Source organism: Mirounga leonina, unplaced genomic scaffold (assembly GCF_011800145.1).
Source record: "Mirounga leonina isolate KUSES-001 unplaced genomic scaffold, KU_Mleo_1.0 Mir_168, whole genome shotgun sequence".
NCBI classification, from domain to species: Eukaryota; Metazoa; Chordata; class Mammalia; order Carnivora; family Phocidae; genus Mirounga; species Mirounga leonina.
This window is the reverse complement of record NW_023270426.1, coordinates 56,175,965-56,189,522: the sequence shown is the minus strand read 5'-3', so window position 1 is coordinate 56,189,522 and position 13,558 is coordinate 56,175,965.

The following is a 13,558-nucleotide window of genomic DNA, read 5'->3' as shown; positions in this document are numbered from 1 at the left end:
AATAACATAACATACATGTCTGTTTCCCAGCAGCAAGCAGACTTTGAGTATTCATGTTGTTCAAGATTAAGTAAATCACCACAGACAAGGAAAATTACGCCATTGCTTATGCGATCAGATCAAAACAACAGTCATTTTCTTCACCAGTGATTCCTATTAAATGAATTGTATGCTAACAGTTTCCAATAATGAGTTGGGTTTAATAAATTATGTACTCTTCATAACTTTTTAATGTACATTCTTCCAACACTGGCCTGTCCCCAGAAGGGAATTTATCAAACGGCTTCTGCACATCAGAAATAAAAGCAAAATGAATGAAATTGGAGTGGTTGAAGCATAACTAGTGGTAATAGGATTGGTTTTGCTTCACTTTCTCTGTCACCCACCAGACATGAAAAATCTCCCACGGGTGGTTCAGTGTTATCTTTTCTCCCTGTTTTTCCCAGAAGTATCAGATATTGGCTACAGACCACAACAGGATAGTGTTTGTGATTGATCTGTGTACTGCTCTATTGCCCCAAAAACTTTATTTCTAAAATATGGTATGTAGAATGAGGCTGCTGAGAATATCCAAACACAGACACACACACACACTCACACACACACACACATCTCTAAAGATGTACAGAAGAAACCACAGCTTATTCAACAATTCCTCTTGATCTTTAATCTTCATAGTGTAGTAAAGAAACATTAAAAATAAAACAAATCAAAAGTGATATTAAAGATACTTTTTAGGTTTTGACAAACCATCTAGAGAAAGTAAGTTCCAATGGCTAAGATTCACTTAATAAACATAACATTCACCCATTCTAAACCAAATTTTGAAAATCACCCTTTTTTATAATCTACTGTATCAAATACTCAGTCTGATTGAACAGACTTTTTTCCATTCAAAAATAAACTTGATCTTTGGGAAGATACTACATATTAATCCCATCTATTTTGTATCTCTTTCCAGTATGTAGACAGGATATCCCTAATTTTATTGGAGTAGGAAAAAGGATTCTTTGTGGACTATATATAAGGGGAAAAATTTATCTTTCAAAGCATAACACTATTTTTAAGTAAGCTCTACTGCCCAATGTGGGGCTTGAACTCATGACCCTGAGATCAAGAGTCGCATGCTCCCCTAACTGAGCCAGCCATGCGCCCCATCAAAGCAAGATACTCTTTTTTTTTTTAATGTTTTTTTTTTTTATTTATTTATTCATGAAAGTCAGAGAGAGAGAGAGAGGCAGAGGCAGAGGGAGAAGCAGGCTCCCCGCCTAGCAGGGAGCCCGATGCGGGACTCAATCCCAGAACCCTGGGATCATGACCTGAGCCGAAGGCAGACGCTTAACCATCTGAGCCACCCAGGCGCCCCAAAGCAAGATACTCTTAAGGTAGAGCACTTTTTAGTCGAGTAGGTGGTATAGCAGATGATTTTTGTGCTTACTGCCCCACATCATTAAGCAAATACTGATTTTTTAAAAAAAGTTATATCATAATTGTTAAAGAAAAATTAGAGATAATACTATGTGTATGCCAAACCTCTTTCTTCTTCCTCCTGACACATGAATTGACTACATTTCCCAATTGATTAGGTGGGGTTACATGACAGAGGTCCAGGTATTGGAATGTGTGTGTCTCTTTGTTTCCTCATTACCTCTTTTGTCCCCATTATATGCCTGCATATAAATGAGGTGGAACCACACTGGTCTACGGATGGCTGCATGGAGCACAGACCTCTGCTGACTCAAACTTGACTGTAAGGTGAGCAAGAAACGAATTTCTATTGGCTTAAGCCACTGAAATCTTGGATGTTTGTTACTGCAGCTAGCTCTTCTGAGTAATATATTATGTGCCATATATGATGTTTCAGATGTAACATGAAGCCCAACTTAAAGTGACCTAAGCAATAAGGACATTTACAATCTCACAAAACAAGAAGTCTAAAGTTGATTAAATTCCAGTGTGATTAACTCAGCGACTCAATAAAATCATGAAGGATCCAGATTTTTCCATTTTTCACTCTGCAGCTTCTTAGGCTGGCTCACCTTTTGGTCACAAAACAGCTCCTACAGTTCCAGACATTACACAGAGATGATAACAGCCAGAAGTGGTAAAAAGACATTTCCCCTCTTGTCTCTTTTTTAAGAACAAAGAAACCTTTCCCACAAGCCTTCCTGCAGACTTTTTCTCATGTCTCATTTCCCAGAACTGAGTCAGTCACATGCTTTTTTCTAAACCAATCACTTGAAAGGGCAATAGTGTAGACTAATCAAGACACAGCCCTTGGGAACTTGTCTTTTCTGAAATACGTGGTCAGTAATACCTGAATGAAAGCAGTATTCTTTTAGCAAAGAAGAAAAGAGGGACAGCTTTTAGGTAACCAGCAGTATATATTCAGATCTTTTAAGGTTTATTAGAGTCAAATACTGTGGATAATCTCAATCTATTCTTAGGTAATATAACAATGCACTAATTTAAGGGAGGTGCTTAAATAATAAAAAATAGAATTGACTATACATTTCATATATTCAAAGTCAGGTGGTATTCAACTTCTGTAGTACTAAAGGTACATATTTAATCTTATCAGAGGATTGTAGGTGCTGTTGCTAGCAACTTCGACACTGTGTAAGGACATGATAGCTAAGCATTTTTTAAAAAGTGTGGACAGATGTGGAAAACATGGAAACTGTATTTGTTCAAATCTTCTTATTGAGAAAGCCAGAGGGATGAATACATTTACTCACTTTTGTTTATGACTGCATAAATAACATAATATATATTTTAGTCATAGGAATTAAATGAACTAGGTCAAGAAGGCAATTTAGAATTACTGAGACCAACACATATCACAGACAAGGAAACTGAATTCTGTCATGATGAAGTGACTTGTACCAGGTCATATAAAAAAGTCCAGTCCTTGGCAACACAGGAACCACAATAGAAATTTACCTATGTTCAGTCTGGGGTTCTTTCTAGTGCAGGATAGTACTCTTAATGCACAAGTATCACTTAGGAAAGTGGCACTTAAAAGAGGAATGCATTACACATGTGCAAACCAGCATACTACGCAATTCTTAAAATAATGATGATAGTTAAATGTATTGAGCTTTCCCTGAGCTCTGCACTGAATTTTCTACATTGCATTAGTTCATTTATTTGTAACAACAACCCTATGATGGAAGTATTATTAATGCCCCATTTCTTATGTAAGATGAGCTTTCAGAGAAGGATAATCTATTTTATCATTCAGGATCCTTTTCCCATTTTTTGTTGTTGTGGACCTTTGGGTTAACAAATACTGGTATAATTTGAAACAATAAAAAATCAGGCAGATGTCACCTTTTTATCTTTGTGTGGCATAGGAGCCAGAGAGACAGGCAGCCCAGTACCTTAATCCAGTCTTTTTATTTTTTAAATTGATTTTTAAAAATATATTTTATTTACTCTTTTAAGTAAGCTCTATGCCCATCATGGGGCTTGAACTCATGACCCTGAGATCAAGAGTCACATGTTCTACTGACTGAGCCAACAAGGCACCCCCAAGCCAGTCTCAAAAACAGGTATTTTTTGAGTCTCACAAGAAGCACCTTTTATCAATACAAAATTACACAGTCTTTCAATATGACTCTTTTTCAACCCTGAGCCCACCCATACAAGCCAGTTGGAGGAAACATTTTTAGGGGATTCAGGATTAAATAGGTTGGCCTTGCAATCTTCAATATTTGTTTGGGAAGGTCCTCTTTCATTGTTTCCTTATGAATACTTGGATTTTTTTAATCATCAGCATCCATGAAGGATCTAGGATTGAGTTTCATCTGCCATGTTTGGTATCAATACTGATCAGCAGGACAACACCTAGTACATATCCAGCAAGGCCAAGATTATATGCAATCTAAGGCAACACAATACGAAAAGAGTGTACCTTCTTGGTGGCTGAAGACCAATGTCTAGCTGCTGGTTAAACTACACTTAACACATCAATCACCTGCTTTAATCACATCTGGTTTCATTGGGTTTATTTAATGAATGAGCACTGCTTTCCTCCTTTCTTAGCTTTTGTGACTGATAGAAAAGAACAAATCAAACTTTTTGTCCTGCTGGTTGTATCTCTCACCTACCCATGAGAAGGGTTAGATTGATGGCCTAATGGAATTTTAGAGAATTTTTCCAGGTGGTCCAGAATATATGCCTCAGTGGAAATGTAAACAATCTCAAATTTCTCCCATGCTGGTGCAACATATTCTAAAGAATGCTTCAATTTCCATTTATATGGGAAATTTGTTTTATTTATTTGTTTATTTATTTGAGAGAGGGCACGAGAAATTTGTTTGAGAAAGAGAGGGCACGAGAGAGTGTGAGCGAGGGGAGGGGCAGAGGGGATGGGAGAGAGAGAATCTCAAGCAGATTCTTTGCTTAGTGCGGAGCCCAAAGCAGGGCTCAGTCTCATGACCCTGAGACCATGACCTAAGCTAAAACAAAGAGTCAGACACTTAACAGACTGAGCCACCCAGATGCTCCTGGGAAAATCTTTTTTAATGAAATAGCCTTGAACATGACCCATTCCAAAAAAGTTCTGTTTTGTTCTAGGAGTAGCTATCATTATTTTTTGTACAAGAATAACTATCCTAAAATCTTTAGGTAGATTTTGGAAAGATGGGTATCCCAGCCTGCCCTAGTGAGGGGCTGCATGATGGTAGAATTTCAGCTTTGGTCATTAAATCTCAGCAAATAAAATCCAATTTTTATTTGTTCATCAAATGTAGGTATATATAAATATGTTTGTGAAAGTGTTATGTGTGAAAAATAGCTACTCAATGACCTGTTTGGTTTAATCATTTGTGTGTGCATGGCTACACAAAATGATCATTAATGAATGTAAAAGGAGAAATAAACTAGAAAAATTTAGAATCATTATTACATATACTAATACTTAATAAATGGTATATATTGAGTCTCTGAAAATCTTAGTGAGAGGGCAATGATATTTGCAGAAGAAGGATGCAAAATAGAAAATGTCTTTTCCATATAAGCAACAGTGGTGTGGGTGCTTATATTTTTGGCTTCCTGAGTCACTGTGGATATAAAATACTAACAACAAAGTCCTTGGTATTGTGCTTCAAATGACCATGGTTATTTATTTCCATTTTTCATAAAATTCTTAATTGAAAATGAGAAACATCAGAATGAATATATTGGCTTTCTCATGGACTAGTTTATAATTTTTAGTCACTTTAGATAACCAAAATTTAATTGGGTTTTTATTGATTTATGTGCATCAAATCTTTACTCATGGCTATTTAGATTTGTGTGTATGTGCGTGTGTGCAAAATAATTATTTCTACAAACATATAGACTCTGGTATTGTGAAAAATTATTAAATTATAAGAATTAATCAGGGAAGAGCTCAGAAAATTAATATTGAATTACAGAGTATTGGTTAACAAGAGGCTTTAAGAAGCTACACTGTTAATTCTGTTGTCTCCAAATCATCCAAAACAGATGATTCATCTTTCAAGATTTCCAGAGAACAGTGGATTCCATAAGCTTCCTGGATAACCTCTTCCTGTATTAAATAACCATAGAAATGAGAAGTATTTTTCTTTATTTTACTTAATTTCTATGAGGTACAATTAAAATGTTTGCTTCCTTTTCTGATTTCACTGGAGATGAAGAAAGCTGGTCACAAAACACCATTCAAATGTAAGACCACATTTGTCTCGTTCATCACTGTGTCACCTGTTATAGTAAGCGACATGTAGTAGTAGGTGCTTGATAAATATTTGTTGGAAATATAAATTAAAAAATAAAGCCCTTATTTAAGTTAATTTTCAATATTTTTTCCTTCAAGCCAAATAACCTCAGATCTTGTACGAACCTACAATACCATATTGACAATTCAGACGTTCCAAAATCTTGTATAAGAGAAAATTTTAAAACAAAAACCTCACGTGAGCTCATTTTTCCATGGCAAACTTTGATCTGAAGTGACATGAGGATATTTATAGCCTTTCTTTATTGCAGTTGGTGTGCATATTCCTATATTTTGTTGTAGAAATATTAATGTAATGCTGCCCCTGACCCTACCAGGGTGTTATATAACATAAGGTACATGTACTGTCCCTCCACACCTCTCTGAAATTCTATACATATCCACCTATAGCCTCAAAACCTTAAGAAATGGTGGAAATGAATTACTATTATCTCACTTTTTAAATTATTTTAGACAACTGTTCATAAGTTTCCTCCTATATAATGCTCAACTAAGATGTCAATCAATACACACAGATCAACATTAACGTCTCTTGTTTTTCTTATAATAAAGGTACATGTCAGACTTTTTCTAAGGTTTCCACATCTCTGCTCTTCAACCCAGAGGAACCACTTATAAGAAGGGGCAATTCAGTTTCTATGAACCTCCAGTTTTGACCTCTCTTTTCGGAGTGCTAACAAGGATGCCAATTAGTGTCAGTTTGGGTAGCAAAGTTTTCTGATTTTGACATAGTATTATTTTTAAAGAAATGGAGTGTCTCACTTACTCATCTCACATAGAATTGTGATGAGGAAGCTGTAATGATTTTGTATTCACCTCCAATATAGACAAAGCAACTAATGATCTTAAACTCAAAATCTCTTAAATTCTGTATTTGATGCCTTGATTTATTGTTCTTGGTCGGCAGATACTTTCTAAATGCTGGCATACCTCCCTACTATGTATTTATTATTGTAATATTTGGGAAAACATTTAGCACATTCATGCAATTAAAACAAAGTTGCTCTAATGCAAACAGGATGTTAAAAACCAAAGTTTACATAGAAGATGTACTACAAAATTAGAGTAGAAAAAAAATGATGGAAGTGTAAGTTCAGTGAATTGAGTTAGCCTTGCATGTAGACCAAACAGTTTCTTTATGGTAACTTCTGTAAGAAATACACATATTTTACCCCCACCCCCACCACACACAAACATACACATTCATGCAGAAAGAAATAATTTAAGAACCACATAGATTTCTCCACTTTACTGTGTGAGCTTGGATGAGTCACTTGAAATCTTTAGCTTCTTCATTTGTAAAAAGAAAATAATAGTACCTGCTACTTTGAGCTGCTGAAATATTTAATGTTTAGTAGGCACATAACAAGCATTAAGTGATGGGAAATACAATAATAATGCTAGTGGTTGTTACCTGGATTTCCACTGTACTTGTAATTATTATAAAATAAAGATCTTCTCTGAGGATAATTTTTGGACTCTTAACTTACGTATTCTCCAGTCTACATCTCTGATTCCTTGGATATATGTTTTCATTTGAAGCATTTGAGTTGAAGCACATCTGGTATGTGAGAAGATTTAGAAGGACAGAATACTTCAGATAGGAAAAAGCAGAAATCCTGGAACAGCTGGGCGACTAAAGAAAAGCTTATCGACTAAATGTTACCAACTTTAGCTATGCTATTATGGCCTCATAATAAGAATGTTATCAATGCTAGAAATTGCTGTTATTTTCTTATTAATAGATTTTCATGAATGGTATTTGCTAACATTTGAATGTTCACAGTTTATTTTTACCTTTTTGTTTTATTTAATTTTTTAAAGATTTATTTATTTACTTTAGAGAGAAAGAGAGAGACCACGCACACAGTGGGGGGGGGAGGGGCAGAGAGAGGGACAGAGTCTCAGACTCCCTGCTGAGCGTGCAGACTGATGCAGGGGTCAATCTCATGACCCTGAGATCATGACCTGAGCAAAATCAAGAGTCAGACATTTAACTGACTGAACCACCTAGGCACCCCTGAATATCTACAGTTTTAAATCATAGTTGAAATAGTTTTCAAAAATTTCCTTCACCCATAAAACTTGTTTGGTTTACATATTACCATTGGTCTGATCAATTGTGTAAAAGAATGAAAACATTTGCTTACATACAGTTATTTCTTTTTAAACAGAAATTCTCATTATATTCATCTCAGCCAAATCAGAAACATAGTACATAATCAACTTCTTGTTTCTATTGTCCTATTAGTTTTGGACATGGCCCTTTTTTAGCTTGCCCCTTTTTAAAAACCAACATCTATACAAAACATAATCATAAATGACACACACACACACAAAATATATATATATATATATATTTTTTAAGATTTTATTTATTTAACAGAGAGAGACATAGTGAGAGAGGGAACACAAGCAGGGGGAGTGGGAAAGGGAGAAGCAGGCTTCCCGCCAAGCAGGGAGTCCGATGCGGGGCTCGATCCCAGGACCCTGGGATCATGACCTGAGCCGAAGGCAGACGCTTAACGACTGAGCCACCCAGGCGCCCCAACACAAAATATATTTTAAGATATAAAGAGTAATGCATTTTAGCAAAACTCTGAAAATCAAAATTATGGGTTACAATTAATATTACAAGTACTGCAATGGGGATGAGAGTTTCATTACATTCTATCAGTCTTTAGTAACAGTAATTTAGGTTGAGATGCTGGATCTCCAACACACACACACACACACACACACACACACACGTGCCTAGCTGCTTTGCTTCTCTGAGCATGGAAGATTAGCACATTCTTTCCTTTTGAGTAAAGCTATCAAACATCTAAGCAATATCCTCTTTTGGACAAATGAAGCAGATGGGTGGCTGTATGCATAATGGTTCAACAGGCTTTATTGTAAATATGTAAATATGAGTATAAGCCTTGGCTCATTTCTTACTAATTTAGGCATATTACTTAACTGTGTTATGACTTAGTGCCCTTACTTCCAAAATGGGGACAATAATCTTTCATCAGAGAGTTGTTATGAAAACTAAATCAATCAATACTGTCATAGCCAAAGTTCTTGGCAGAAACTAAGAAATACATATATTTTAGCTTAAGTCTTGAATAGTCAGACAGCTAACAGACATAGCAAAAAATCATGAGTACACTAAGAAACTCTCAAAGTCCAGGCTGAGATAGAAGATAAGGAAGCTAAGGGACAGATCTCTACAGAGGGGGTTTTAGGGAATAGCAAAGTCCTGTGACTGTCAGGGTGGTTAGATTACTGCCCCCTAGTGGGAAAGGTGTACTATTTCTGGCCATGTTGAGAAGGACACAAATCTAGGACAGTCTGCCATTAGTCCTCAGTGAATTAGCCCCAGGTTCATAATCTTTCCATCCTTTCTGACCCCTATCATCAGCCCAAGTGATTTCAGTCTCTGCACTGAAGACATCAGGATGAAGATGTCTGTATCCCATCCTGTGCTCAACTGTTCCTTACATCCTGTTATTATCCTAATTGGCTCCACCTCTACATAGAAATGAAATGCTCTTCTCTCACTACTGAAAAAACTTTTATGTAAGTATGATATTTGAGTTGATTTCTCAGGACAAGTAGGAAATAGATATTCGGGAATTAAGGAGTCTTTCCCTTTCATGAATCCTGGAATACCATGCTGAAATTTCTCAGCAAATATATATACATCGTTGCTATTCCTCAGAAGAAGGAACAATGAAGATGGGCTATGGCATTCTAAGTGGCTAGGCAGCCACTTACAGTAATGATAACCATTCCGACCGAGGGCTTTAGTTCCAGCCACTAGCGAGAAGCAATGGATAACGGTTTTGATCTTTGTCCTTCAACACAGTTTATGGCTCCAGAAGGAGTGCTTCCTTGGATGTCCCATTAACAAAAACAACATTGAGCAGAGTCATTAACATGTTATTTTGCTTTGGGAAAGGAATATACTGGACATTTTCATTAGTGTAAAGTATAGCATTATGTTTAACTCTCTTTCCCTCAATATTTAGGAGGACCATTTGGCACATTTTGCATTTGCCATGCCAATTATCAATTTCTTCTTTGTTTTTTGTTTGTGTCTGGTAAATACATCATAATATATTCATACTGTTAACTTGATGTGTGCTCTCTAATCACCATAGATCCAAAATATGTACTTTGGAATTTGTTTTTATAAATTGAAACTTTGTTCCAATGATTAGGTAAAGATGTCAGTGATTTAGGGAGATATGTGCAATTTTTAAATTCACAGATGACTCTTTTCTTTCTGAGCAGAGCTGTATGACAGCTGAGACTGAAAAAAATTTCTCCTCAATAAGAATCTCATTGCAGAAGACTGATAACAGTCCCCACTTGTAAAGAATGGGTAGCCTGAAAATAACAATGACCACCTTGGCACTTTAAAACCATACAATATCCTGTCGACAACATAGTATTTCTGCCGAAGTGACCATCTGCTTAAGCATGTCAGAAAAACAACTCAATGCAACTTTCAAAATCAGAATGTCATGACTCCAGGATTATGTTTTAAATGATTCAAGGGTAAATTAAATTAATAATACAGAGAAAATGCATAAGAATTATTAGTGAGTTGGGATTCCTGTCATTCAATGAAGTACATTGAATGATAGTTTGGAAGGCTTAAAAATGGCTTAACTTTTTCAGATTATGTAATAATCTCAATCCTTGACATAAATATAAATTACTTTTATTTCCTCTCTCATAATAACTATATATATAATTTTCCTATTGGCATTTAGACCTTTAATGAACTTTTTTACTCTAAGAGACCTGGTGACTTGATTTACTTTTAAAATAGTATCTTCTCTGTGCTGATTTATATAAATTTTTAAAAATTCCCCAAATTAAAAATATTTTGTAGATGAGTGTAAATGTAAATTGTGAAAATCCTGATTAAAATACCTTTGACTAACAAATTCTTACTCAAAATGACACAAATACCTATTGGCATACCTAAAAATAGACCAAAAAAACCCAAGATAAGAATATACATTAATATTAAATTCTATGAATCACAGACAATATACTGCTAAGCTCTGGGAGAAATACTAATATGAGATCCATGGAACAAGATTTAGAAAATCAAAAATAAAATGGGAGTGTATCAATAATTTTTTTCTCATAGAGCATAAAAGTATGTCTACTTGACAATAGGTTTTCAGATACTTCATTGGTTTAGAAAAGGAAATAGTTAATCTCAGACCAGCAGAGTCTTAATATATAAAAATCAAATAAACACTAGAAATTGGGTTATAATTCATGTACATTGATCTACCGGCTGCAGATTTAAGGTGGGGTTTCAACTAGCCCCAAAATAGACAAGTAAGTAGAGTCAAGGGCAGGCCCTGTCCACTATATTTTGTCAAATATCAGATTTTGCTAGGTGTCTCATGACATCTATGGGGAAATTACCATAGGTGAAAGGAAAGAGGAAATTGTCCTGAAGACTCAGAGGAAATATATATCTCTAAAATTTATTATAGGAACTGGAAAAATATTTTTGAAATTTTGCCCATTATGATATAGGAGCTAAAGCTATAAAGACAGACCAGACCAATATGACATTAAAGGCAGCTGAGTTTTTTTTTTTTTTTAATTTTATTTATTTATTCATGAGAGACAGAGATTGAGAGAGAGGCAGGGGGAGAAGCAGGCTCCCAAGGAGCACGGAGCCCGATGCGGGACTCGATCCCAGGACGCTGGGATCATGACCTGAGCCGAAGGCAGATGCTTAACCATCTGAGCCACCCAGGCGCCCGAAGGCAGCTGAGTTTTAAGAACTATTGGTTGAGATTAAAAATGATCTGGTTAAGGTTTGAAAAGTAATGTTAGGACATTTGGTGTTTAATTATAGAATTAAAGGATGTTCTGGTTTAAATAAAGACCAAAACAATGTCAAAATCTCATCAGTGATAGGGAAGATGGACTTTCCTAGCATGTACAATATAAGAACAAAAGGGACAAGATGATGATAAATATGGAGGAAAGAAAATGAGGAAACAACTTAAGATGGATAAGTGATACTAAGGAAAGAAACACCTTAAAACCAGTGTCTATCCATTCTTTTCTAATGTTCTCCATTCATTCTGATCAATTTACCATTCTTTGCCTAACCCACTCTGCATAGGCCTCCTTCACTATTATTCCACTGAATCTACCAGAATTACGATCATATTTATCTCTTCAGGCTAAAATCAGTAGTTACTTTGTAGACTTCATTTTTTATTTTTTATTTTATTTTATTTTAAAGATTTTATTTATTTATTTGAGACAGAGAGAATGAGAGAGAGAGAGCACATGAGAGGGGGGAGGGTCAGAGGCAGAAGCAGGTTCCCTGCCGAGCAGGGAGCCCGATGCGGAACTCGATCCCAGGACTCCAGGATCATGACCTGAGCCGAAGGCAGTCGCTTAACCAACTGAGCCACCCAGGCGCCCTAGACTTCATTTTTTAAAAAAAAGATTTATTTATTTACTTGACAGAGATTGAGAGAGAGAGAGTGAGAGAGCATACTCGAGAAGAGGGGCAGAGGGAGGGGAGACACCCAAAACCCCCGCTGAGTGGGGATCCTGCTGCAGGGCTTGATCCCAGAACTCCAAGATCATGACCTGAGCTGAAATCAAGAGTGGGACACTTAACTGACTGAGCCACCAGGCACCTCCTAGATTTCATTTAAGTCTACTTATCAGCATCATTTGACACAGTTTACTACTCCTTCCTTCTGAAAATACATCCTTCTCTTTACTTCCATGATGGCACACTTCTGAATATTTTTCTATTTTTTCAGGATGCTTTTTCTCAGTATTCTTTGGTATCTCTTTGTTCAACCATCAAATACTGGAATGCACAATGCAGTCCTGGGCCTCTTCCTTCCTCTGTCTACAATCATCTAACCATCTCCCCAGTGATCTCACTCATTGACAAGTGCATGTGTGTGCGTGTGTGTGTATAATTGCCAGATTTAGGTCTCTGATTCATATTTGTTATTGTTGATATGACTACTTGTTGAAAAAGTCAAATAAATTCTCAAACATGTTTCTTAACATGACATAAAGCTCCCACGAGGCTGAATTCCTATAAACCCATCCCCCCCTGAATCTTTCTCATTTTAGTAAAGGTTACCACAAGCCTCCCATTTACTCAATTTAAGAAACCTAGAATCTTTTTTTTTACTAGCCTTCTCCCCCTGCCCAACTAAAACATCACTTCCCTCCTCATCCAGGTCCTCATCTTCTTCTTCTTTTTGCCTTTCAGACATTTTCCTGCGCTTATTGTTACTCATTGATGATCCACTTGCTAAACAGCAGCCAGATAATTTTCTAAAAACAAAAATCAGATCATGTCACTTCTTATATAAAAACTTACAAGTCCTTTCCAATGCACCAAGAATAATATCCAATCAGAATGACACAAAACAATTACTAATAAAATAAAGGGCAAACAAAACCAAAGGAGCCAGAATAGGAATATAAATTTCAAGCAAAGTAAAATCAAGATAATCAAATCAGTGACCAAAAGTTATTTTTAAAGTGATAAAATAAAATATATAATGAAAGTTATAAAATTCATAAGCATTTATGTACAAAGAGTATAATGAACATATGTAATGGTAATAGCTATAATTTGAATGCTTAACATATGTTAGGCATTATGGAAACTTCATTATTTTATTTAATTTTCAGAAAACATTATCGAAGAGTGGCTCAGTCATTAAGCGGCTGCCTTCGGCTCAGGTCATGATCCCAGGGTCCTGGGATTGAGCCCCGCAT